Raw genomic sequence first — 27,204 nt, 5'->3', positions numbered from 1 at the left:
TCATTTTTTTTCTACACTTTAACATGTGTCTCTTTTGTTATGATTTTGTTGCCTAATCCTCACCATCGTGACAGCCTGAGCTGTTGTGTAAACATAACGGCGTGCTGCTTCATCCCACCACGTGCATTTGTTGACATCACACAGAAGGATACGTAAAACCTCATAAATGGACGTGCAAAGTCACTGACAGAGCATCATGTGACCAGCCTGGATGAGAATGTGTCGGCGAAAATAAAAGTTGACATCTTTATATATTCAGCATCTGAGCCTACAATATATACTAATTACTTTTCCTAGGTATAAGTATAAATCATGAATGAGATTAGCCGCTTACTGAACACAGTTTTGTGTGCAAAGGGAGCTAATAGAAACTAGAAATGGTGCGTGTGTGTGTGTGTGTGTGTGTGCGTGTTGTTAAAACTTTTATCTTTATGAGGATCAAATTGAGTTTACTGTAGGATCGTATTCATGAAGATATATTTGGAAAGTGATTTGTCCCTTTTCTCCAAAGACTCATTTGAAGATTAAATCTTGGATTTGGGGTCGAGGTTGGGCTTGGTTCAGTGTGAGGTCACATGACTGAGATCAGTCGTTTAGTTGTGATGCTCGTTGTTATAGTAACAGAATATAACATATCGACTAATTTATCATACGATGGAAACTTTTGTGTGTGTTTTGGAGTTAGAGAGATCCAGACATTTTCACAGATAATTGCCTCCTTTTATTCTATCCTTTTGCCTCACCTGCTCCTTCCCCTCCTCCTCTTCCTCCTCTTTTGTTTCCTCCATCTCTCCTGCTCTCCTTCTACACCTCATCCTCCTCCCCTTTTCCCCTGCTGCAGCCTCTTTACCTCTTACCACTTTATTTCTAATTATTACCATCTTAACTTCAGTCCTTCTCCTCTTCCTCATCATCTGCCTCATTATAAGCTCATCTTCATTCATCTTTTCTCCTCCTCCTTCTGTCCTCTCCCCCCAACACCTTCTTCACCTTCTCCGCCTCTTTCTGTTTTCTTATCTTTTCCTCGTCAACTTTGTCCTCTCCTCCTCTCTCCCTCTCTCATCCTTCATTACCATCTCTCCTCCACCTTATTCACCTCTCCCTCCCATAGCTCTCCATTAGAACCTCCTTTTCTTTACTCCTCCTCCACCCTCCTTCTCCCCCATCATCATTACCATCACCCCCGTTTTCTTTATTGTATTTCTTTCTCTATGGCTCACACACACACACACACACACACACACACACACACACACACACACAGGTGACAAACTGAGGTGCAAACGTGCAGCGTTTTCCAAATGTCCTCATTTATATGCTGCCTCACCGAGGACTTTCTAATTCCTGATAAAGCGAGAAGAGAGGAGTTTGGTTTCGTCACTCTATCTGCAAATTCAACAACTTCTACAGCAAACTCTTCTTTCTAATCAACCTTTGTTCCAACTTTTCATCAGTTCGGCTCTCTGGTCCTCTGACACTTATCATTACTAATTGTATAGCTGGTGGAGAAGCTCAGGAGTGAAGTATTGTTTCGAAAATTTAAAAGCTGTAGCATTAAAAGGAACATGTCATCTCCTAAATGATCATTTGTCTATCCATTATTCACCCCACGGTACATGAAATTCATAAAGAAAATGTTTTTCTTGCATGACTCAACAGTAATTTTTTTAAAAATCCCTAAAAAAAGAAAAACAATAAATAACAATTCCCAAAGTCATGAATGTTTTTAAAGTTTGTTTTGATTTGTTAAAACCAGTTTGTTGGAAGTTGTTGCATCTCAGACTGTAACTGAAATCGTGACTTGATTCTGATGTGAGCGCCTGACGTGTGACTCGAGTCCACACTTCAGGTTTGCGAGAGTTTGTAAACTGCTACTCTGATATGGTTTTGCTGTAGTTAAATGTGGACCCTGGTCAATCCATTTTAGCAGGAATTTCTCCTGTTTTTTGATTGTTTGTTCACCGGTGGCATGCAAGAAAAAAAAAGTTTCCCTCACCAATTCAACATAAAACAGTTTAAATACTTGATATATAAATAGTAATTTGGGGGGCAGTACTCCTGTAAGACCCGAAAGAGAATACAGGTTGTAAATGATTAAGATGAAAATATTAAATAAACACCAAACTAAAACTAATTATATATCTTTAAATCATTATATTTGGTAGCTCATGGAATAATTGACATGAAAACAGCAGCAAACTTTGATTCAGTGGACAGTATTTGGACCCATGAATCCAAAATCCTTCGCCAACATCAACACTGAATCAAAACGCTCTGCCACGAGATATTCTGTTTTTCAGAACGATATTGAGTCCAGCACAAACTCATCTGTGAAACATTGCAATCATCAGTCATTTTTACGATGACAAAAAATACCCCGCAGACACACGGTTTGGAGCCTCTACATGGGCCTCGAGTGTGCCGGTGTTGCAAATCTTATTCACTTCAGTGTCCTTCAATTCAAGTTCAACACATTAAAAATGACCAGAAACGGGAGTTCAGCTGTCGTGCACCAGCAGCGATGAAACATCCCACTGTCTCTATATTTACTCTGGCAGACTCTCTATCTTTAGGCCAACATTTTTCAAGCCTCCATGAGCAGAATTGCAGATCTTGGATCACCAGGCACGCCTCCCCTAACTACCTCGTTCTCAGCGACCTGGGAGATAAAGGCTGACTGCAGACCAGCTCTCCTCATGTGTGCTGTAAAAGCCATCCTAAAAAGTACATGATTCCCTTAACCTCGCTGCTTGATTTCCGTTGAGATGAACCGAAAAGTGCTTTCTGTGAAAACTAGGACACAGGAGTGCATTCGTCCTCTTCCAAATCTAAAGCGTACAGAGAGTTGGTGCACGTTTGTCAGCAAGTTGAGTCTACATACTGTTAGATGTTGTGCAGAAAGTAAAAATGCATGTAAAAATTATGACTGTGTTTATTTGCTGTCAGTCAAAACATTTTATGGTACTACGATTGATGTGAACAAGCTCCAGTGACACATCACGCCCTGAAGATAATATGTAGGCTGTTTGCCATATCTGGTGTTTGGTCATTAATATAGAAGTCCTCTGCCAACTTTAAAAAGCCCTGACATCATCTATTTATCAATGAGCCTATAAAGGGTGTGACGAGTTTGATGTTTTATTAAGAGGCGTAGTGTTAGTACACCATTCAATCATGAAAGGCTATTTCACTTTGTGATACACGAACGCTTATCACCGATGAAACAAGGAAGCATGACTGCAGGATGTCGGGGGGGCACAGAGAACCCTGGGAATGAGTCCTAAAACCCAGAAATCCGTTTTCGAATTTCAGTATCTTTTCGTTCCCTCGGCTTAAAGTCAGTGTTTGTTTTTTTTAATAGGTTTTTGGTAAGAAGCCTTAAATAAGGTCTATGGTTAACATCAGCTAGAGCAGAGGTGGGCAACCTGTGGCTCTGGAGCCACATCTGGACCTTTAGCCCCTCTCTACTGGCTTCCAGTGGCTTTGACACACATTCATGGAAATGAATTTTTTTCACATTTTAATTGATTTCTTTCTTTTCTTTTCTAGGTCTAAATGAATGCTGACATTTTCCACTCCTAGAAAACTCACTGAATAATTAAATTAAACTTAACTAAAATTTGTGTCATACATCTGACCTGGCGCCTTTTCTTCTAAATTTTGCCAAACCAGAATGACGGTGGCTTGTCTTGAGTTTCCCTGCTAGGCTAGTTATGTATTACAATTGTAAAGTCTCGGAGGCAAATAGAGAATTTAACAGTGTGTAAAAAGATTTGTTTGCTTTAACTCCCAAATAATGTTGATTTTTACGTTAACTTTAAGGCTCAAATATGTTTTGTGGCCCCAAGCAGGTTTTTAAAATGAAACTTTTGGTCAAAAATGGCTCTTTTGATTGTAAAGGTTGTTGATCCCTGAGCTAGAGAGATTTTCATGTTTTGTTCTATAAAATACATTAGTAAGAACCCCACTGTGAAGCTTTTATGTGTCCTAAAAAAGGCAGTTGATAATAAGTGGCTAAATGTGACTACAAAACATCATCACACCAAACCACCCTGAAAGCGGCTTTACTGCCTTGTAAAAGTAACATATACTTAAAAAATCCTGAGGATGGTGTTCATTTGCAAATATTATCCTGCTGATCAAATGTTTCAGTATCATAAACGTTTGATCAGTAAATTTTCTGCAATGATCAAAAATCCAAAGGAAAAATCCAACTGAAAAACACCGCCATGCAAATACCGCAAACTCTTGTTGATCTCGTGCAGGCGTGCATATATAATCGTGGCTTCCACACAAGGAGGTAAAGGCTACAACAGGGCTAAAAACATGACGCCTGTGACATTTTCAAAACAACTTGGCAGGTTGGGGCTTCAGGACACGTGGATTACTTTGGATGAGCAGTAAAGAGACATTTTTGTGGTTTTAACATTTGAAGTGATTTGTCAACTTTCCATTGGCATGAGAATGAGCAGATACTGACTGAATTATAATTTTTGGGTGAACTATCCCTTTAAAGGCAAATATTCACCAGTGACAAAGTACTTAAAGTGTCTCTCAACTGACAGTATTCACATAAGTAATCTGAGGTGAAAATTTCTTTCGACCATTCTGACTGGCCTTGTCAGGTTTAGCCGAGTCCCACAATACTGCATTTGTATTTGCAACACTCTGAAAATGTCATTGATCAGTGTCTTTTCAGTGTGAGGAGATTTAAACCCACTGGTTCATCCCAATACCTTGGATTGCATCCATCCATCCATTCCCCAAATTGCATCTAAGATTAAATAATACAGATGCAAGAAAAAGGACGCAAGGAGAAAGGATTCCAGGAAAGTCAGTTTTAGAAAAATTAGATGGTCTTTCCTCTGTCATCTGCAGCAACGTTCATTTCTAGTAGCGATGCCGCAGTTAATAGACTGCACCCTAACCCATCACAAACATCCTCCGAGACAAACAAATCTTCCAGTGTAGCAGTGCTGACTGAATCAACAGAGTCACAGATGTGCAAGGTACATCTGGGCTGATAAACAGCAAGTGACACATAAATAACAGATGTGCAAAATAACACTACGTTTAAGAATAGCCTGAAGAGATTATTTTAGGATCCTTGTGCAGATTACAAAATTTTAGTTCGTCTTGCATATCTGGGCTGTGATTGTTTCTTTTTCAGCATCATTGCTTAAGAAATTGAGGCCGTAATCATGTAACTTAAAGGTCCTGGGTGGCTTCTACGTCTTTAAACAGACCAGTGTTTGGGGAAACGTGTGCCTGCACTGATTTTACTCCTAAATTGGATTCCCAAGCTCCCAAGTAAATTAGTTTGGAGTATAGCTTCTCAAAGTTAATCAAGAGGACTTCCAAGTCATTAAAAGTAAACCTGCAGCCGTCCTAAAAGTAGTGGCGGCAGTAAACTTTGTCACTGGGTCAAGAGAAGCAGCTGTTGGACTGGATTCCTCAGTCTGAGAGGGGCCTACCCTTAAGCCTGACACCTTACAACACTTCCTGGCACTCTTCAATAACGGCTTCTGGATTTGAATGTGCACACATGCCTTTCTGTATACTGTCCTTCAGCTCAGACCAAAGGCAACAGTCCTAAAGACATATGTACAGCAGCATACATGGGAAGTAAGATAACGCGGCCCACTTCGTTCAGAAAAAAATATAGATGTTTATTTGCAAATGTGGTTCCTGTTACTGTTTCATTGTAGCTTTTATGATGTAAAGCAGCAATACTCGACTGACTTTGCTTGGGGGCCAATTGAGCAAAATGACATGAGATCAGGAGCCAGTCGCAGCAGCCTCATACATGTTTCTGGGATTTTAGGACATTACTTGGATTTTAGGAGGCTTCATGGATTTTAGGACCCTTCTAGGATTAAAGCACATTTCGAGTTTAGGGAATTTCTTGGATTTTAACAAATTTCTAAGATTTTAGCAGAATTCTATGATTTTAGGACATTTCAAGGATTTAAGGATGTTTCCAGGATTTCAGGACATTTCTCTGATTTTACTGCATTTCTAGGACTTTATTACATTTACAGGATTATATAACATTTCTAGGATTTAAGGACATTTCTATGAAATTAGGGGCTTAGCCAGGAACTTCTTTGGATAAAGAAGCTCTATTTCGATTCTGTTTTATGCACTCTGACATATTTTATATACTAAAAGTGCAAAAACAATTCCCAGTGTGAATCACTTTATTTTCATTTTGAATTAAGAAACGGGGTTGGGGGGCACACGGCAGCCTATCAGGGACCAGATTCGGCCCATGGGTCATGAGTTGAGTGTCACTGCTGTAAAGTATTATGTATTATGACTTCCCACAGCAACCTTGGTGTACATTGGCTAATTTATTAGATGGATACAGTGGAAGAGCTCCAAGTAGGACTATTGATTATTCTGCTCCATATGTTCCCCTGTACTTTTGCTTTCTCTATAGATTTATATCACCTGTTCATTTCAAGAGAAGCAAATGAGATTCATGGCTGTTATGGAGGAATAAATAAATGAGCGAATAAATAAATATGTCAGCAGCAAGATTCTAACCCATGACTCCACTTCGCGGCCATGAAGCCCTGTTTCATGCAGATGGATTAACAGTGAGCCTGGTGCTGTAAATCTGGGCTGTCTGAGCTGATATCAGCACGGCAGCTTCCCTGTTGACTCATATTTCAGATCCCCTGTGGCAATTTTATTTCTTAAAAAGTATAATTAAACCAGTTTAAACACATAAGGCAAGTGATTTTTTTCTTTAATGAGTTCTCTCAATCAATAAGACGTGACTTATTCCTCTACAGTTGCACCTCCTTTTTCTATAATCCAGACGTTTGATCATCTGCAGATCAAATAAAAATGTGCACCATAAACAACAAGTTCTCACTTCCAGCTCTCAAAATATGGCAGCTTGTTAACTGCCCCTTTTTGACGTACAGAGTACACCTCTCTGAGCCCAGCCATCCTAAGGAGGAAACTCATTTTGGCCGATTGTATTATTCGGTAACTACCTAAAGCTCATGACCATGGTTGAGGGTCGAAGTGTAACTACAAGTGTTACTGTGGTTTCTCCATTGCTCTAAAATATGCATGACAGCTGGAAGGAAACCTCTGCAAATTGACCAGTTGGATAAAAGAAAATAAAAAAACCCACTTAATTCTGCAGGACTCATCATCTCTGACAAGGCTTATGGCGTTTCCCTCTGCTAGGCAGAGCAATGTTTACATTCAACATAATGATTAGACTGCACACTCACATCTGTCAGCCCACACACACACACACACACACACACACACACACACACACACACACACACACACACACACACACACACACAGACACACACGCACACGCACTCCATTCACAGCTTTCCTCCTGCCCTCCATTTGTTACGTCACTTTCACTCACATAAATTCAGTAGTAAATCAATCGTATGTGTGTGTATAGATTAACCCAGATTGGTCAGACTATATAGATGTAAACACACATAAAAACAATATGTGCGGACATATGCACTCAAACACACACAGATGCATATGGATGAAACAGACACACACACTCAGATTAACAAACACACTAAATGATGCAGATGTAAAAAAGGACACAAACTGCATTTTTTCAACACACACTGTAGCGTGTAAAGCCACCACTAAGATCATCCATGAAAAATACCTGCATTTGTGCGGCTATGTCTCTCGCCCTCTCTGTCTCTCCTCCATCTGCCACATGCTGACACTGAAGCTTAGCATGCATTGTGTTTAACCTAGTCATCCTTGTGTGTACGAGTGTGTGTGAGCTTTTCATCCTCGACTAAGCACACGCCAGGAAGTGAGACAGATGGAAACAGAGAGACAGAAATATCTGTCCAGATTTAAAGTGTTAGTAATAATGAGAATAGAAAAGAGACATAGATGACAGAAAGCGAGTAATCAAACAGAAATGTTTACATATACTCTTAAAGAGTGATGTTTGAATAATTGTGCAATAATCCTACAATCCTACTAAAGCTGCTCCTTTAAAGTTGCAGATTTGAATAATCAACCAGAAACCACTCAGTCGATTGAGACTGCTACAAGTCGAGGAGTCGTTTTTGTTGTTGTTTGTTTGTTTCTGTTGTGCAGCGTGCTGTTGGGGACGTTTTGGTTTCCAGATTTTGCTGCAGAGTGAGCGCTCTTGACTTTCACAGCTCTCTCTGGTGCAGAGGTTTGCAGAGACGATGCAGCAGGACATTGTATTACATTGCTGCGTATTGGCGAATCGTACCGCCATGAAAGGTGCTGTCTGGCCGTATATAAACGGACGCTGCCCAGGTGCTTATCATACCATACATTGTCACTGCAAGAAGTGCCTTTTTACGTTGGTGTCTGATGCTGAAATCACTGATCAAATGTCAGTATCTGACAATTTGAGAATGAGAACAGTTTTGAATGGTGTGTTAATTTACGCCTAATACATGCACCGTGTCTTATCAAAATAAACTTCTGTCTTTGCAGGAAATGTAATGTTTGTTGCTTGATAAAAGCTAACAGTCATTTTTTTTTAAAATAAACTTGCAATCAACCATAACTCCAGCCTGCCCTACGAGAACTTTCTCGCTCTTTAAACTACAGTAGTTTCAAGGAGCATCGGTGAGTGTTGGTGTCTGACGCCGAGGGCCACTGACTGAGCGTTGGTATTTGACGAGTCGGGAGTGTGTAACATGTTCAGCTGATATTTCAACAATGCTAATTTAATCTCCTAAATCTCTATTTCTGTTGTAAAGTTTGTAGATGAGCATTGCTGAAGCAACATGTTGCCTGTTGATTCCAGCTTATTACAGACATTATTGTGCACTTGACAGAGAAACAGGAACCACTTTCTTTTTAAATCTGCACACATGCTGATGCCACTTTTTTAAAAATTCAACTGTTGTTCAGTTGTTGGGTACAAAACATCAGTTAATGATCAAATCTTACAGCTTTAATACAGCTGGGGGTGTTTCAAACTGCACTGTTTGCAGCTATGATGTATGCTATCAGTCAATATACTGTATGTACCCCCCCCTCCCATTTGTAATTAAAGCATACTAAAATTAACTTATTTTATCCATATGAACTCCTACGCACTATTTGTATAGCAAAATCACACCTTATATTTTTTTTCCAGTCACGTTTGCATGTTTGCGCATAAAGTTTCTCATAGCTGCAATTCTAAGTTTCTGACAACCTGAGTCAAACTCCTTGTATGTTTAAAGCCCCGGCACACTAACAGCAAACCCACATACAGTACATAATTTAAATCTTCTCCCTGATAAAATTTTAGGACTGTGTGTACAAACTGTGCGTGATTGTCATCTTTATGATGTTAACTTTGTCTCACTCGTTATCTCGTTATCATCGGGACACCAGTCTGGTGACCTCATGTAATGTTCAGCATATTTTGCCCACTTTCGACCTCAGCAGGGGTCTAATGAACAAAATGAACTGAAGCCTGTATGAGTTTGAAGTGGGTCCACAAGAAAAAATTATTCTCCTTATTGATGAATCCGGTAATTATTTTCTTGATTTGTTTGATAAATCACTTGTTCAATAAAATGCAAACACTAGTTCAACTGAAAGTCTAAAATGCAAAAATCCACAGATGAATAGACAACACAAAAGCCCACTAACACCTGGCTTTGGCTTTTCGTGGAAAATGTTATAATGGGCATTCATTATTGGGACAAATGTTTCTGCACAGGTATTTATCGGACTGACAAGATCATTTTTGCTGCTTTTTCAGCACCTCCATTGATAACTAACTCACAAACTTCGCCCATCTCTGTCCAAGCAGCGCTCAAACATTGCTCCAAATTAGACTGCACGAAGTTTGAAAGAAAACCTAAGAAACAGATATAATCTTGAAGAGTGCTCTCAGCAGAGGGCAAATATCCGCCAGGCAGCTGCATGCTGGTAGCTCGAGCTGATCCAGCCACTCTAGACAATTGTTATCCCAGCACACGTGATGCAACTGAAAATGGTGATTTTGTCTTCTAGTATCGTGCCGAACTTGTGGATCAAAACATAAAGGTAGGGACTCGATCTGCAGATGCTCTGTCTCTAAATCAGCCTCAACTTTGCAATGTCAGTTTTTGAGCCAAGACAAAGGCAAAAATTTGGCCTGCAATAGACAATAAGGCTGGTTGTTTTTAGCCGAACTGATTTCCAGTAAAACGTGCGCCCTCTACTGTCCGGTTGAGATGAGTCAGCAATTAATGACAGCATAAAACAGCAAATAAATCAAGTTTTTCTACCAATGTTAATAACCACAACCACAAGAGGTTCTTGAGCATACAGTTACAAGTTTGAACAAAAGATATTAGGCTAAATAGTACGGCAGCATCCGAGATTTCATTAGGCTTGGTAGAGATAAAAAGAACAACCATGACATTTTCACTGGCCTCCATGCTGCTTTCTACTGTTTACTAACCCTATTTTCAAATGCGTTCAAGAGAACAAACATGACACATCAGCAAAAAATAAATAAATACATAAAATTACAGAAAGACATTCTCATCTACTCACAGTGGGAAAATACTCTATTGCCTATTTTTAGCAGGTACTCCAGCATTTGAACACCTTAAAATACATTTAAAAATAAAATAATTTAATAATAATAATTATAATATGAGTTCATTTTGGTGGAAAATGGTCAAAAGACTAACAAAACCAAGGATTTAACTCTTTGATTTTCTTTTGAACTGATTAGTCATCAAACTGTCTCAGTTATAATTTGCAGGGCTTTTAACCTCTTAAATCTCAATGTATTTACACACCAGCCAAAAATGTTTCAAATATGTCAGGCTAAATTTTGGTGAAAAATGGGTACAAAATGACGCGCATGAGATCCAGACGTCTCTATAAAACATCTGACACACATGATAGATAGATGCGGCACTATCAGAAGGAGATAAGATTATTTTTGGATCTGTATCATTTCTGGATGTTGAAGGGTTAAAACATACTTAGCCAGTAAAGTTGATTCTGACATCCAAGGAGATGGAGATGGATGAGAGAGCGAGTGTGTGTGTGTGTGTGTGTGTGTGTGTGTGTGTGTGTGTGTGTGTGTGTGTGTGTGTGTTGGCAGGTCAATCAGACACCAAAAGAGCGACACAGTCACACACAGAGAGAGAGGCAGAGTGATACAGAGCCGCTGCGTCCTGATTGGCTGAGAGGACCTCTTGTATCTGAGTGGAAAGGACAAGAGCGAGGAAGAGAGAGAGAGAGGGAGGAAGAGAGAGAGAGAGGGAGGAAGAGAGAGAGAGAGAGAGTTTACACCGACAGTCGACACGTGCTGCTCCGTCACATGACTCAGTGCTCTCTCTCTCTCTTTCTGTCGTCCCATACTCGCTCTCTCGCTCTGATCTCCCTCTCCGCTGATGCTCTGGTCTTTTCCTTCTGCTCTTTTTCCATCACTAACATCTTTAGCGATGCTCTTTCTCATCCTTCTCTTCATCCCTCTCTCCTTTTCTCTTCCTTCGTTTTCTTTCCCTCTGTCTTGTATTCCCACTTGTATGTCCCTCCTTTCCCTCTGCTATCTTCTCTCCTCTTTCCATCCATCTCTCTGTCGTTATTCTTTCCTCTCTTATTGAGTGTCTGCTTCATCGCCACCATTCAATCGCTCTCTCTCTCTCTCTCTCTCTCTTTTGTTTCTAATTGAATGAACTTCATTTGTATTCTAACAAAGTATGAAACAAATGTAAATCACATAAATATATTAATGAAAACGCTGTCTTACAGTAAATGCATCCTTGAATATCTCTCTCTCTTTCTAAAATGCAAATTTCGAAATTTGTGTCATCCACATGAAGTAGAGTATCTATAAAGCAGCTTCTAATGTCTCTCCCTGTCTTTGCTCTTCATTTCTATGTCTTTCCTTCGCCGTTTCTCCGTCCATCCCCCTCCCACACTCTCACTGTCACTCGTCCAGGTTCAGCTCCTCAATCTGCTTGGCAGTTCAGTTTGTTGAGCCTCTCCAGCGTGGCCCTGCAGACGAACCAAGCGCTCCCTGCTGCCAGCCTGCTCGCAGAAATACGAGCACACTTTTAGCATGCACACACACACACACACACACACACACACACACACACACACACACACACACACACACATTGTACAGTAAAGCATAGCTGTTGAAACTGCAGCCCGCGAAATGTGACATGAAATGCATTATCTCTGAATCCACGGTCCATGTCAATACTTTAAATGTCTACTGCATCAAACTCCCAAACAGAAATCTGTCAGGTGACAACCTGTAGAAGCTTTTGGTTGCCTGGCAACTGCTGACAGCTTGTAAGTGTCATGGTAATTACCAGAGGACCCACGATGCTCATGATACTTTAGTCACGATACAATATTATTGTGATTTTAAACGTGTTGCCATATGATGACGATAACATAAAGTGTGATATTTTGGGATTAACTGCATTTGTCCAACTGCAAATACTGTCCCCTGCAGAAAACTGTATCTGGTGGACAGAACCGGTGGTGTTTATATTATATGCTGGCGGTCGAGCGGACAGCACTGGACACACCCAGAAGGAAACACTGAGGGACAGCGTCAGGTAATAATGCTGCCGGTAACGACATCATATAAGGTGCTAAAGCACACTTACAGAGCGGGGGGGTCGACGAGTTTGGAGTTCGCTTCCTGTGTGGATGTGAGGTTTTTTTCTCCACACATAAGATGTGCCTCTTTGCCTAAAACTAACTATCCGTGACTTCGTTACCTAATCCCAACCATTGTGACGGTCTGAATTTGTTGCCATAAGGACCAGTGCTGCATCATCCCACCACGTGCATCACGAAAACAGCATCCCGCATCGTAAATCTACCTACCTGAAACGTCAGAAGTATTCGCAGAAGGTCACTGAAAAAGCGGCGCTGGGATGAGAACGTGTTGGTGGATCATGTTAAGCAGCACTCACATGAATGCCGAAAGTGCCCCAGCAGAAGATTGCATTGTAACAAAATGATCCATATTATTCACTGCCAGTGGTTTTTATGCTTTGGTTCAATCGGCGTACATGGTTGCTCATAAAATTTCTAAGCATGAGCTGTCAAGTGACTGCTGCAGGTCTGAAAGAAAGAAAGAAAGAAAGAAAGAAAGAAAGAAAGAAAGAAAGAAAGAAAGAAAGAAAGTGGGGTGCGTTTCCTTTTTTTTCTCTAAAGAAGAGGCCATCTCTATTATAAACAGGTTTTTTCTTTTTGGCTCTGGCACCATGGAAACAAACCTTTACTGCATTAATGCTGCAGGTTTGTTCCCATGGTGCCAGAAAAATTTCATTTCTCAAGTTGCCTTTATTTTTAATATTTCTAAGTGTTTTCTTAGTAATCAACTGATGACTTCAGGCATATTCGTCCTGCTAAATGGACACAGGACCAAGAAGAAGAAGAATCCTTGGAAAGAAAAATTTACTAAATTTGATAATAATGCAAATTCAGTCCTCCAAGGTCAAAACCAAAACAATTACACACCTATTAACCATCAATTATCCTGCTTTTCTTGGATCAGTAGGATGTCCTGCATTGGCATTGACTGTTGGTGCAAACATAAACTGTGTTCTGCATGAAAAAATAACTTGCTCTGCACTTTGCAAAACGAGTTGACTCTTTATAAGGTTCAGGGTTGGGCTGGGTCAAAGTATGTAGGGTGAAGGCTTTGGTTGGAGGTCAGATTTCTATTTTTAAAATGACCAAATGCCCCACTGTACTGCAGGACGGTGACCTAGTGTCCCAGAGCAGCGACGGCAGCATTATGGCATCAGGAGCATCGCAAAAAAGAACGTTTGAAGATGAAAACTGGTCGAAAGGTGGATGATGGGATACCAAGAAGGAGAAAGACGTGGAGCCAATGAGCCAAAAACAAACAATCAGAATGCAGAAAATGGATTCGACCTCCAGCAGAGACGGAGAGACGCAGCAGCAGATGGAAAAACACTCAGACATCATCCTCTGTGAGGAAGAGCCGTCAGCGAGGGCGTTTCTGAATTATTCTAAATTATTCTAAAATAAAATGGGAGTTTTGGCCGAGCAGTCGGAGAGGTCAACAATGTGTTTCCAGCTGTGCTCATAATGTCCATCAACCTGAGTGTCAGTGCAGCAGATGTCAGCCAGGGAGGCCGGACTGTCTGCTGATTATCAGAGGGGGAAGGAGCGTGTTCATTTACGACTGTCACTTTAATATGGAAGCTTTTGTTGTATACTTGTGCTTTTAGGAGTATTTTTTGTGTGTGTGTTTTTTGTATGTTTTCTTTTAATTTACTTTTTTTGAAGTGGGTAGCCTATGACTTTGTTAGTAAGTACTAAAAACAGACCCTGAATAATGAGCTTTGTTGTTTGGTTAACCACAGGTGTGCCACTTTTAGTGTAAATGCACTGGTTATATCACAACAAAACAAAGGACAAGTCCCTTAGATTTAGTATTAGTACATATTCTCTATGTATATATTTAAGTATTAGTATCCCAATAGTTAGTGTTTTTTTGTTTGTTTTGCTTCCTTTCTTTTGTTTTTGTTAAGTATCTTTGTACTTTTTCTTTTTAAAACAATATTTTCAAATGCAGAAATGGAAACCTGACTCATTTTCTGAAGTTGTAATCGCACTGTAATTTGAGCATCTGTTAATAAAAACAAATCTTTGCAAAAGAAATAGTGAGACAGAATAATGTTGCATTGAAAAATGACTTGTAACCGTGCCAGTCACTTTCTCAGTGGCTCACCAGATTTGTTACGGGAAGAATTAACTCACTGGGTGGGCAGGTAATCTGCTTGGCAACTTTGAAAAAAATGTCACGTAGGTGTACAGTAAACACAAAATATAATTTTTGTTGAATATGCAAATAAGCAATAGAAATGTCCAAAGGTGCAAACCCCCCTAACAATAAACACCACCAAATTTTCATCCCAACTCACCACATTTTGCAGCTTTGTCTGTGGACTTCCACGTCAACATATTACAAGTTAGGTATCCTTCTGTGTCTGCTGCTTATGTTTCAGGATACTAGTACTATGTCAACAAATACACATGGTGAGATGACTCTGCATGTGATCATGTTTAGGCAACAAAAGCACATGGCAACCAATGTAGTAACGTCAACAAACGCGTAAGGTTAAGGAGAAAGGTTAAGGGGAAGGACGCACATGTTAAGGGGAAGCGCACACCAGACTCCAGAGTAAAAATTCGGGGTTTGTTGGACCCATCTGCTTGATTGATCTCAAATTGTCGCAAAAGTAGAAAATAAAGTTGGAACCAGTATTTGAAACAGTCTGAAGTGTGAGGATTTTGCCCACAGAGATAACGTAAAACCGTCACCACATTTAATAAGAACATCCCACGATGTGACATGTAAGAAAAATAAGAAAAATCATAATATGTCCCCTTTAGAAGTGGCAGCTTACATGACGTGAAAAGCTATGGGTCTAAAATACCAAATTCCTTCTTAAGTTTACAGACCTTTTAATGACTGTGTCCTCTCGCTGCGATAATGGATATTTTCTACCGCTGTGATTATTCCACTCTTAAATCGAGTGAAAAACCCGCTAAGATGTTTACAAGTGCAACGAGGGGTCACACGCTTAATTTTAGGGGTCACAAACTTAAAAAGCTGCAAATCACAGGATTAATAGTTGCTCTGCCAAATAAATATATAAATAGAGCGCAAGGTAGTCTTTAAGTCCCCTTGGTTTTGTGTTTATGCATGAAGGAAAAAAAACTCTAAGACTGTCATACCTTCGCTGAAATCAATCCATGACACCAGTGAAGGCGTACTTTGCATGAATTATGGGATCTTTGTTGCCGGGGTGTCGGACAGTGACGCACATCGTAATGGAAAAAAATAAAAAAATACAAGTAAAGAACAGCTTCTCAGATATTAGCTCTTTAGTCAACAACGTGCCCTGCAGCAGGTGGACAGCAGCGGACCTGATCCATACGCTGCTGTTTACTTTGTCACGGCTGTCAGAGGGGAGGAACGTGAGGCGAATCGTGCTGCTTGGCCTGAGCCTACCAGGAATATTGATTGCAGTGTAAACACATGCATGCCTCCATACACACACACACACACACACATGCATGCATTACCTTATAAACAGGTATAAAAAAGAGTGGCTGCAGAGAAGTGAAAGTGTGCAGATATACAAGTGATAAATGGATGGAGCAGCTGCAGGGGCATGTGGGAAAAAGTAGATGTTTTGATAATATTCATCTTGGCTCTAAAGCATTCAGAGGAGTAAATCCTACATGTCACGGTGAGCTTTTGGCATTGTAGAAAAGATAATAGACAATCCAACTCCACCTCACCTTACTGACGGACCCACAGCCACTGATTATCTGCAACTACAAGATAAAAGCCTCTGCAAGCAGAAGATTCACCTGAAAGTCATCTAGTCTACATTTCTCATGCTGCACAGTCCTCAGCTGAATGCTGTGTAATTTGAAGGAATCTGTGAGTATATAGAAACACCGTCTCTGGGTCTTAAGTCTCTGCACCGTCAAAAGCTTGTAAACACAATCAGACATGTTCCAGCAGGAATATGATCCAAAATCAGGGAGAAATCAACAACATCAGCAACCAAGTTTCCATGTTTCCCTGATGTCAGCACACCTTACATTTGTGTTAGCAGCGTATTTACAGCCAGGAATGACTGTAACTAAGAACAGCAGCACTTTCTACCATGAAAAATCTCTAATAAAAGCTCATAAACACAACCCGGCAGTTTTAAGCACAAATATGATCTTAAATCAGGAAAAATGTACAAAAACAAGTTTACATGTTTCCCAGATATTAGCATGTAGCTTCATTTACATTAGCAGTGCACTTGCAGCTGAGGAATGACTTTTATGTAAAAAAAAACACCAATGGAGGTTTCTGTGCACAACTGGATATGTTCCTTTCTCGTCTGCCAAATACGATAATTAATCAGCCGCAACTTATTCAGAATTCTGCAGCACAAGTTCTCACTTAGACCAGAAGGAGAGTCTGTTTTAAAAACTTTACGCCGGCTGCCTGTCAGTTTTCACATTGATTTTAAATTTATTTTATTCGTTTCTAAGGCTCTGCACGTCCTTGCACCAGACTACATCTCGGAGATGCTTTTGGTTTATGAACCAGGAAGGCTCCTCAGATCCTCCGACTCCTATTTTTTCAGCTGTTCCACAGAGTAAAACTAAAACATTTGGTGATTCTGCTTTCAGCTATTACGCTCAAAAACGCAGGAACAGCCTGCTGAGGATCTGAGAGGAGCTGGAAATATTGATCTTTTTAGTCTGGCTTTTATATAGTGTCTGAATATCTCTACTTTATGGTTTATGCTTTTTTTTCTCCTAAGATTCATTTTTTTAAAGGTGAATTTTCTGTATTTCATGTTGTTCTTCTTTATGTTCCTTCAAACTGTAAAGCACTTTGAATTGCTTTTGATTTGTTTGACGGTGCTATCTCATAAAATTTGATTGATTTGATCCGAAAATGGGGAGAAAGTTATAACACTGGTCACCATGTTTCCCTGACGTTAGTATGTAGCTTCATGTAGCATTGTAGGCTACATAATGTAAACACTTTTGGAGCATGTCATTAATATAAGGAAATCTAGCACACGATGATGTCATACTGTAGCCAGAGTAGAAAAACTCTTAGAAATGAGGTTTTTCCTCACAGGGATTATTTCTACATACATTTTTCTTATCTTGATTTTTTTTTCAGGGGAAAACAGCTGATCTCTTTTAAATTACTTTAAAATTTTCATTATTTGTTTGTCTCGTGGTTCAGATAAGAGTCCTGATTGCTGTCCTCTTGTAAACTAAATAAATAAATAAAAAGAGTCAGTTGTCTCTTTAATTCAGCTCTCATTAGCTGTTGCCAGGCTTTTTAAAATCCTATTAAAGTCCAGGACCTATTTATTTTTGTGAATCTAGTGCCACCCTGAGAACTTAAACTAGGGCTACGCTCATTAAACAGCCTCATTAAAACATCTTATTACTCTTATTAGTTTCATTACGCGGCAGCGACAGCTCTGCAGTGGCGAGATGGGCCGGTGATTTTGTGAGGCTCAATGAGCGAGGCATGAACACGCGCAGAATTACAGATTCAATTCTGCAGAGCTTAAAATCTCTGGTTCAGATATATCTGACCAGCTGTTACTATGAACCTCTTCATCAAAACATTTTGTGATGTCTGTTGCAGTATACTTTATTTTGGTTGAAGTTTTTCCTCAGTCTACCTCATTCACTTTTACCACTAATTACTGATGAAGCCGGCTGCGTATCTCTGCTCTGTTTACGACACTGTCGGCTCTGTGTTCAGCAAGACAAACTGCAGCAGTTATCATTGGCAGCCAAAGAATGAAATATCCACGTTTTGATTTCAATAGCTCGCTCATTTACATGTTTATCTACATATATTGACATCAAACCACTACTCGGGTGTCTGTGACATCCTGTCAAAATGTTCACAGCTGTCGTGGAAACGAGCTCTTGGAAAATCCCTTAACATAATCATCACTGATCTGTTGCATCAAATATGCAGATTTCAAGATTGTGATTTCAACAACTTGCACATTTATGAAAATATTGACATCAAACCAATTCCCCTGTTTCAGCAAGTTCCAGTTACAACTTTCACAGCTGTTACTTTGTGGAAAAGAGCCCTCAGAAAATCCCTTAACATCATTATCAGAGACCTATCTTCTTAATATGCACAATTAAAGGTTGTAATTTCAACAGCTTGCTCATTTAATCATAAAAAACATGACTCACGAGTCAAATCAGTTCCACCCTTGAAGAATGCAACATATTCCCATAGTTATGTGTGTGTGTATGACTTACAGTAATGTTAAGAAATGTTCATTTTAGAAGGGAGAGGGGGTGGATTTGATTGAAACTGTCCTTTTGAAATGACCTGAATAAATATTTTACCAGAAGAAGGTACTGAATAAAGGAAGTTCAGCACACTTCAGCTCCAGTTACAGTTTTTTTCATTTATTGAGATACTAAACCCAGTGACGTTTTGAGCTGCATGCTCTTTTTTAGACTTGAGTCCAAAGAAGAGCATGTAGCTCAAAACGTCACTGGGTTTGTGAGTATCTCAATAAAACATTTTCTTTTAAAAACTGTAAAGGGAGCTGAAGTGTACGGACGTTCCTTTGTTCAATGTTTGCACTTCAGTGCGGTTCCAGCACGTTCTTCAGCGTTTTTATGGATGTGCGCATTTTTAACGTTTTCCATTATACCATAAGTAGGTGAAATTATTTGTGTTAAGCATTTGGCCTGTGCAGATGTTTTTGGTTTGACCTCTTACCTCTGATGTGGGAGTGTGTGAGCAGCAGACTGAATGTGTGTGGGTAGGTGTGTGACATGGGCGTTTCTGTATTGGCTAAGAGTGTGTGAGTTCTTGTGAATAATGCGTGTTGGTACAGAATAACAGTCGTGTGTGTGTGTGTGTGTGTGTGTGTGTAGTAAGGAGTTACATTGTTTCCATAGTTGAGGGTTTTTATGTCTTTGAGTGCATGAGGGAAAGAGAATGTGCAAACAGTGACTCATCGGTATTTTGTGTTTGTGTGTGTGTGTGTGTGTGTGTGTGTGTGCGTGTGTGTCTGTGTGTGTGTGTCTGTGTGTTTGACAATAAGAAAGAGAGGAATTCACCACATTGTGGGATGTATATGTATGTGTGTGTGTGTGCGTGTGTGTGTGTGTGTCCAGTCGGCTGTGAGTGTGTGAGAATGACTCAAAGCAGCGTGTGTGTACTCTGTGTTGGATGTGTCGCATTCTTGTCATTGATGTTTCAATGGGCTGGTGTCTGTTCAAGGCAACTTCTGCTCTTCAGCCCCTGAAGAGGACACACACGGACACACACGGACACACACACACACACATCCATACCCTAAATAGCATTTTGGGGTTCACGAGTTGTGCAAACTACTTATATCACAGGATGAAAGCAGAGAGTCATTTGGTGTTAATATTAGCTTTTCTATGTTCGGTTTTAAGTGGTGAAAAAAAATGAAAACATGTTTCTCCTGTCGAGAAAGGAAGTTTCTATACACATAGTACCATAAGAATGTTCCTACTGGTACCCTGGAGAAATATTTAAACAAGCTTCTCCGCTGCACAATGCTGAATATGGAGCATGTGCAGGATCTCTACAGCTGTAAGGCACATGTGAAAAATAGATGAAACATAAAATATTTCACACGTATGAAATATGAAAAGTGCAGAATATCAGCACATCATATTAAAGAATTGGTTTATCTTTTCTGAACTGCTGTTGAACTGTTAATTTCAACCACAACAACAGAACTTAGTCAGTGCCGCTGTCGTCATTAACGTGATGGGGAAGACCTTCACGTCTGTATGAGAAGCACCAGACTCACTAAAATGTAAAATGACTACTGAGCTGTTTGTGCTGCTGACTCTACTGTCGGTTATTCACGCTGTCGGTTATTCACGCTGGCGGTTTTCATGCATATGTTCATCGTCTTCTTGTTTGTTTTTACTCACGGCTCCGAAGAAGAGCGCCTTCATGCGCAGACACGTTGTGTTCTTCTATAGTGTGTCATTACAAAGTTTTACCACCAGCTACTGGCCTGGCCATACTACAGCTTTTGTAGTTGTTTTTGCACATTCATGCATGCAATGTTGTCATATTAACATATATATATATGTTAATAAATGTTAATATATTTTTTTTAATGCAAAGGAAAGACTTTTGTATGTTAGAGGAGGAGCCATCAGCATCAAGTGGTTAATTTACAATGCACATAAGGTGTTAATAAAAAACCTGCAAGAGTTACCTGCAGGGATCCAGTAACAAAACTAGATCATAAAAGAAAGATTCTGTAAGTGCAAAAATCTGACATTCTGCGATCTATAATTCCCTTCAATGTTCATTTAATATAGAGATCCTCCAAATATTAGCAGAACTCAAAATAAATCCAACTGTACTTCTGATCACGTTAGATTTGAACATCTGAAATACATTTTTTTATTTCTACAAGTGTCAGCTCTAAAATCAGAAACAATAAAATGAACTATTTTTAATTATTTTGCACGTCAAAGTTATTAAAATCTCCAAAGAACAGATTTTCTCCAAAGACAAAACTGTCATCTAAATATCTGTAAATCATTAAACGAGATTACTCGAGCTTCCTTATTTCAGTTCCTCGAAATTTTCCTTGGAGGTTATCCGGACAGATTTTAGGACACGCCTTCACTATAAAAACCTGCAGAGAACGACAGAATAACTGAGCTGCACCGCGCCCTCAGCACACACGAACAGAGCCGAGACAAAAGAGCTGCTATTAGAGGAACAACATAAATCACAGAGGGGGTTGAGGAAATACTTAGTGGGAAAGTAAAGAAAGAGAGATTCAGGGGTCAGATTAATGGAAGAAGAGAACGTATAAAATAAACATATTTATCTGAACATTACTTTGGAAGATCCCGGGAGATCGTGATCACTGAATGAAAGACTGAGCCAATACTAAATGAATTAAGGAAATAACCTGGTTGCTGAATAATGCCGTACGGGTAAAAAAAATGACAAGACAAAGTAAGAATGAACGGGTCACTGAAGTAAGAGTGAAAGAAAGAAGAGAAAGATGAACTCTAAATCACACTAAGCTTTCATTCAATAAAAAATATTGCTGAAGTATTTTCTTATGTACTGCCAAGATGTTGACTCAAATAAAAATGTCAAATTAAAATGATGACTTACATTACTCACTCGTCCAATAAGCTTGTTTGCACTTTTTATTTAATTTATTCCAGCTGCACAATAATCATTCACTGCAAAATAATTATAATAATAATAAAAATAATTAATTACTCACTGCCCTTATAAGTGAAGCTTGTGTGTTCTTAATCTGTACTTTTGTGCAATTTTGCTACTTTTGTTTTGTGCTTACCTACTTTTTTATGTTGTTTGCTTTTTTGCATGAATACACTGGGGTCCATCTATGTCCTGTATTTTTAGAAAAATAACGCTGAATTTGACTGATGTTTTTTGATAACTGCTCAACTCTTGCTGAAACAAAATCTTTGAAAAATGGTCTTATTCAGGAAAAAATGTAATTTGGGGCAGTGTTTGAAATATCCGTATGTGTGTGTGTGTGTGTGTGTGCAGGGTCAACATTTCAGCAGGTGGCCTGTCGAGCAAAATCTCTGAAAATATTACACACCAGCAGCTGTAGCCCAACCAGGCCAGATTAGAGAGAGAGACTAATACAGTTAACCTTCTGAGTGCCACTACAGTCCAATATATTATGTATTTGTACGCACATGTTTGGTAATTCAAAATTTCTCAGATTGGCTGGTTGTCCTTTTACTTAAAAAGACAAATATACAGCTTTACTTTGAAGGAGTGCATTGACTGTAACGGAACAAAAGATTTAGTCGAGGTGAGAGTTAAAGGGACTCCTTTAAAAATGACCATACCATTAGTTCCCTCGCCAAAATTTCAAATAAAATTTGAAGCGTTATTCAACTGCCTTTCAGAGAAGCTTGGTTGACATGGTTGGTACCAATGGATGGATTACTTAAGTCATTCATACTCAACTTAGGCCCTGTGGGACAAATCTGGGCCTGGTGGCCCCCCTACAAATTTTTTCATTCAAAATAATAATAAAGCGATTCAGCAAGAAAATTGTTTTTGGACTTTAGTCTTCATAAAGTGCCAGAGTGCATAAAACAGCATCCAAATAGAGCTTGTTTATCAAAAAAAGTGCCAGTGGAGGATCCCCCACAAGCTCCAACAGAGGTCCTAACTGAGTCCCTAATATCCTAATATTCTAGAAACATCCTAAAACCAGGAAATATCCTAAAAGGTTTACAAAAATACTCAAAACATCCTAAAATCCTCAAGACAATCTAAAACCCTAGAAATGCCTAAAATCTAAAGGAATATCATAGGATTTTAGAAACATCCTAAAATCCTTCAAATGTCCAGAAATCCTACAAACGTATATAGGGCTGTTGTGACTGGCCCCTGGCCCCCTGTTATTCTGCAAAATCGGCCCCAAGCAAAGCAAGTTAAATATCCCAGCCTCAGGTTGTTTAGCTCAGAAAATACCATTATCTTCTTATCTTTCCAAAAAATGAGCGCACCACAGCCACTCAACACCATAATGTTGGCCCATTTTCACCAGTAGGGACCAGAGATTGTATCAGCGTGGAGACGGAAAAGTAATAATGTAATAAATGAACGTATGCAAGGATTATAATTACTTTCCAAAAGAGTAATAAGTGATAAATTGCTTTTTTAGAAACGAGCTCAACACTAATACAAAATGAATCGCATTACATGTAACTCAGGTGTCCCAAAATATCAAGGTGAAGTGTAACACGCCCAAAACTCTCAGCACAGGAAACCATGAACACAGCAAAAATATTTTCAGAGAGAGTTTATTACCTGAAGTTGCCAGGGAGTCTGGAAGATGGCGTGGACCAATCAGGTGGCTCCTCTGCAGCAGCTGGTTGTGTAAAGACTCTGCCATGAGACACGAGAATAGAACATGACTCATGAGAGATCGTCTACTCTTAACAGTACCTGCAACTCAGACAGTAAAAACACATTTATTGTTTTATTGTTTCAATCATGTGGAGGATCATAATTAGCAGATTTAGCTCTTCACATTCTGATATAACCGTTTCAAGTCAGATTGTGGTGATTTTGTTTCCTGCAGCTTCACTCATGAGAGCAACTTCCTGGAAACAAGCTTTTTATTTAACTGTATGAACCAGCAGGGAGCAAGCCTTAGTGTGCCACAAACAATGAACAGTCCATTTCCTGAACTGAGACACAGCCAGGAGATTTGACTAAACTTGGAGAATATGATCGGTGCTGCCAAAAAAAAAAAAAAAGCCCTGGTGAATGCGTGTGCACGTAAATATCTGAATTAAAAAGTTTAAAAAAGCACATTCACAACTAAAGGTGCTGGACAAGAGACGTTTTGAGCATGTAGGCCTGGTTCAAAACATAATCTCTGCAGTAATTTAATATATATATATATACACACATACATATATACATATATATATATATTGCAGTATAGTCTAGGGCGCAGACTCTGTTCTTTGATTCTGAATTTAACACATTAGATCTTTTAAGTAAAATTAATTAAATAAATTAAATAAATTTAAATTATGGATGTCAGTGGTTAACTGTTAAATGCCAACAGTTTTGATCAGTTGCACTTCAGTCTGCAGTTTATTTTTTTTGCAGCTCTTCGGTTTACTGCACCATGCACCAGTCTGATGGGAGCTACTTCGCTGGCGGCACCACGGGGTGATTACTGCTAGTATAACGCCATCCTGACCCAACAGCTGCAGAAACATGGAGCCCTCCTTCTGGTCTCCTCCAGGTCGCCTTCAGCGACTTAATTTAAGCTGCAAATCGTCCACAAATTCCCTTTAGCACTGTTGTAACTAGTTAGCTCTGTTAGCCCTGTTAGCAGTGACAGCAGTCTTAGTGCTGCTACAACACATCCTCATCCTAACTCGTCACATGTTGCCGCTCTGCAGTGGACTTCTGCGTCTACATATTACGCTCTGGGTATCCTTCTGCATCTGCTATTCAAGATACGGGATGCCGCTATGATGTCGACACAAGCACACAGTGGGATTACGCTGCACGTGGTTATGTTTAGGCAATTAAAGCACACAGCAGCCAACGCTGAGATGTAAACAAACACACATGCTGGCACGGATGGTTAGGAGGAGGCGAAAGAAGCACCTGGTGAACAAACACCGGACTCCTCCATGAAAGTCTGGGGTTTGTTGGATCCATCCAGTCCTCTTCCACCCGCCCTACAGGCGCCATTGTGCTCCTCAATCACGTCATTACCAGCAGCATTTCAACTTGATACCGTCCTGCTGCAGCATCACAACCATACGCCAAAAGTGCAGAAAAAGCGTCAGTGTTTGACAACTTCTGACTCAAAACGGGCTGGACCAGAGGATGGATACAGTTTTTCAAAGCAACGCCATCCCACCAGCTTGATGGGTGTTGCCAGCAGTAATCCCCAAATAAGCGGCTCCACTCGCTCGCTCCCACCCATCACAGGTGGAGCGCAGAGCAGAGTGGCTAAAGCTAACACCGCAGAGTGTGTAAAGGGCACCACGCATGTTAACGCTGGCTGGCTGTTAAAAAGCCAACAGAAAATAAAATAAAAGGTCAGACATCAAATCACAAAACCTTAAAATCTTACCACCTCTAAATGGATAGCGTTCTGAAATGCAGCTGTAAGACTCACAAGGTATTAAACGGTTAACAGGTGTTTCAGACTACTGAAAGCAAAATTAATTAGACAGAAATCCTAATTAAATATTAAGAAAAGTATTTATTAAAGTGTAATGACTTTATGCGATTTATCAGGATCAGTATACCACAATGAATCAAGGAAATATAATCTGACAAATCAATATTAGACACATAACTACACTGAATATATGAGATGAGCGGGATAATATAAATCACAATGATTCACCTGAATGGTTGAATATCACATTTTCTCTGTGAGAGATAATTCTTAAATGATATCTAAATGTTGACATTGATTAAACGTGTCAGTAAATTTAACTCGGTGGAAAAAAATAATTTACAAATATTGATTCTCTGTCAAGTTTTTCAATAAACAGAGACACAAAGAGAGAGAACAACCGGGGGGAAGTAAAAAAAGAGCACAAACACAGCATGAAAACACACTGAATACACACACACACACACACACACACGCATGCATTTATACTGTAAACAAATATGCAGTGCAGAAACACCAAATGTTCACAGACAGAAAGTATAAGTGCCTCAGTGTGTGTGTGTGTGTGTGTGTGTGTGTGTGTGTGTGTGTGTGTGTGTGTGTGTGAGAATGATGTAATGCATAGTGACTGCAGGGATCTTACTGTGCAGCGTGATGTTGCATGTTGTGATGCTGCTGCATCCCCCAAAAAACCATCACAGACTGCTGTTTCCAAAAGCTCCCATCCTGCAGTGTCTCATGTCTCTGCAGGTTACTTTACATTGCAAAATAATAATAATTGTGATGTTCTGCATCTGCAAAGTCAGAGGGTAACAAGTAAGTAGTGGTAAATGATTGCAAATACAGGCTGAGGGCTGTTTTTAATATTCTACCTGTGACTAAACATAATTATAGTTTGGTTCCCGATAGGAGAGTAAACAGCAGAACACAGCGTTCAGTACGTACGGATTTATGTCAAGTCATTATGGAAATATCTGCAAAGTGCACGGCCAGAAACTGTCAAACTGAAATATGCATTTCACATTTGTCACAGCCGATATGAACAAGCCGCTCAGTGTTTTTAATGACAATCACACAAAGTCGCAGCACACAGAGTGTTCAGATTTCACCATCTGTGACCAGTTAATTATCAGCGCATCAATTCATTTGATTGGCTGAAAACGTTCCAGAGGCAGAAAGCTGAACAGAACACGAACACTTCCAATATTTTAACATTTACAAATGGATCATATTTACTGTCATTGCTTATTTCTATGTCTCTCCACACTCTGTGAAATAAAGGTTATAGCTTGAACCATAGGCTTGACTGTGAGAGGTTCTACAGAAACCCTTCCATGGTGTAATGGTTCCACCCAGAACCCTCTCTGGGTGTTCTATCCAGAACCTTTCCACCTTCTAACAGTGCTAACAAGGACCCGCCAAAGGGTTTTATCTAGAACCTGCACAGGAGGTTCTACCAAAAAGCCTTTAATGTGCCAATGGTTGGATCTAGAACTTACCCAGGACGTCCTTTTAGGAACCCTTTTATATGCCAAAGGTTTTATCTAGAACCCAACCGGGGGATTCTCCCGAAGACCCAATTATTTCATAACGGCTTAATCTAGAACCCATGAAGGGGGTTGTCCCGAAGACCCTTTAATATTTCAGGGGTTTAATCTGTCAAGAGGGTTTTCATATTCCAGGGGTTTAGTCTAGAAACCACCCAGAGGGGTTTCTACCAAAAAGACTTAAAGACTATAAAAATAAGTAATTTACACCATTACCTATACACCTTTCTTATGGTTTTAGTTCTTAGTGGAACTCTTAGTCTCACAAATAAACCCTTGAAGAACCCTTTCTTAACAAAAGGGTTCTTCTGAAGCAAATGTTTGCGGGTAGAACCTCAGCCCTTCAGAATAAATGCTTTTGAAACCTCATTTCTGAGTTAAGCTGTTTCGTTCTG

General features: G+C 39.7%; 1 protein-coding gene across 3 annotated transcripts in view; it reads right to left on the bottom strand.

The window, feature by feature from the left end:
- ppargc1b (peroxisome proliferator-activated receptor gamma, coactivator 1 beta) overlaps positions 1-23,463 on the bottom strand; it is a 202,777-nt gene extending 179,314 nt beyond the window's left edge. The window contains exon 1 of one of the 3 annotated variants that reach the window (XM_088080750.1): positions 23,414-23,463. The gene's annotated coding sequence lies outside the window, so the exon portion shown is untranslated. The remainder of the gene's footprint in view (positions 1-23,413) is intronic. The other 2 variants (XM_088080748.1, XM_088080749.1) reach the window with 2 other exon arrangements.
- Between the last annotated feature and the right edge of the window lie 3,741 nt (positions 23,464-27,204).

This window comes from Plectropomus leopardus, chromosome 8 (genome assembly GCF_026936395.1).
Source record: "Plectropomus leopardus strain MGB_pleo_1.0 chromosome 8, ASM2693639v1, whole genome shotgun sequence".
Taxonomy (NCBI): domain Eukaryota; kingdom Metazoa; phylum Chordata; class Actinopteri; order Perciformes; family Serranidae; genus Plectropomus; species Plectropomus leopardus.
The sequence above is the reverse complement of the archived record's forward strand: the minus strand, read 5'-3'. Positions and strand labels throughout refer to the sequence as shown.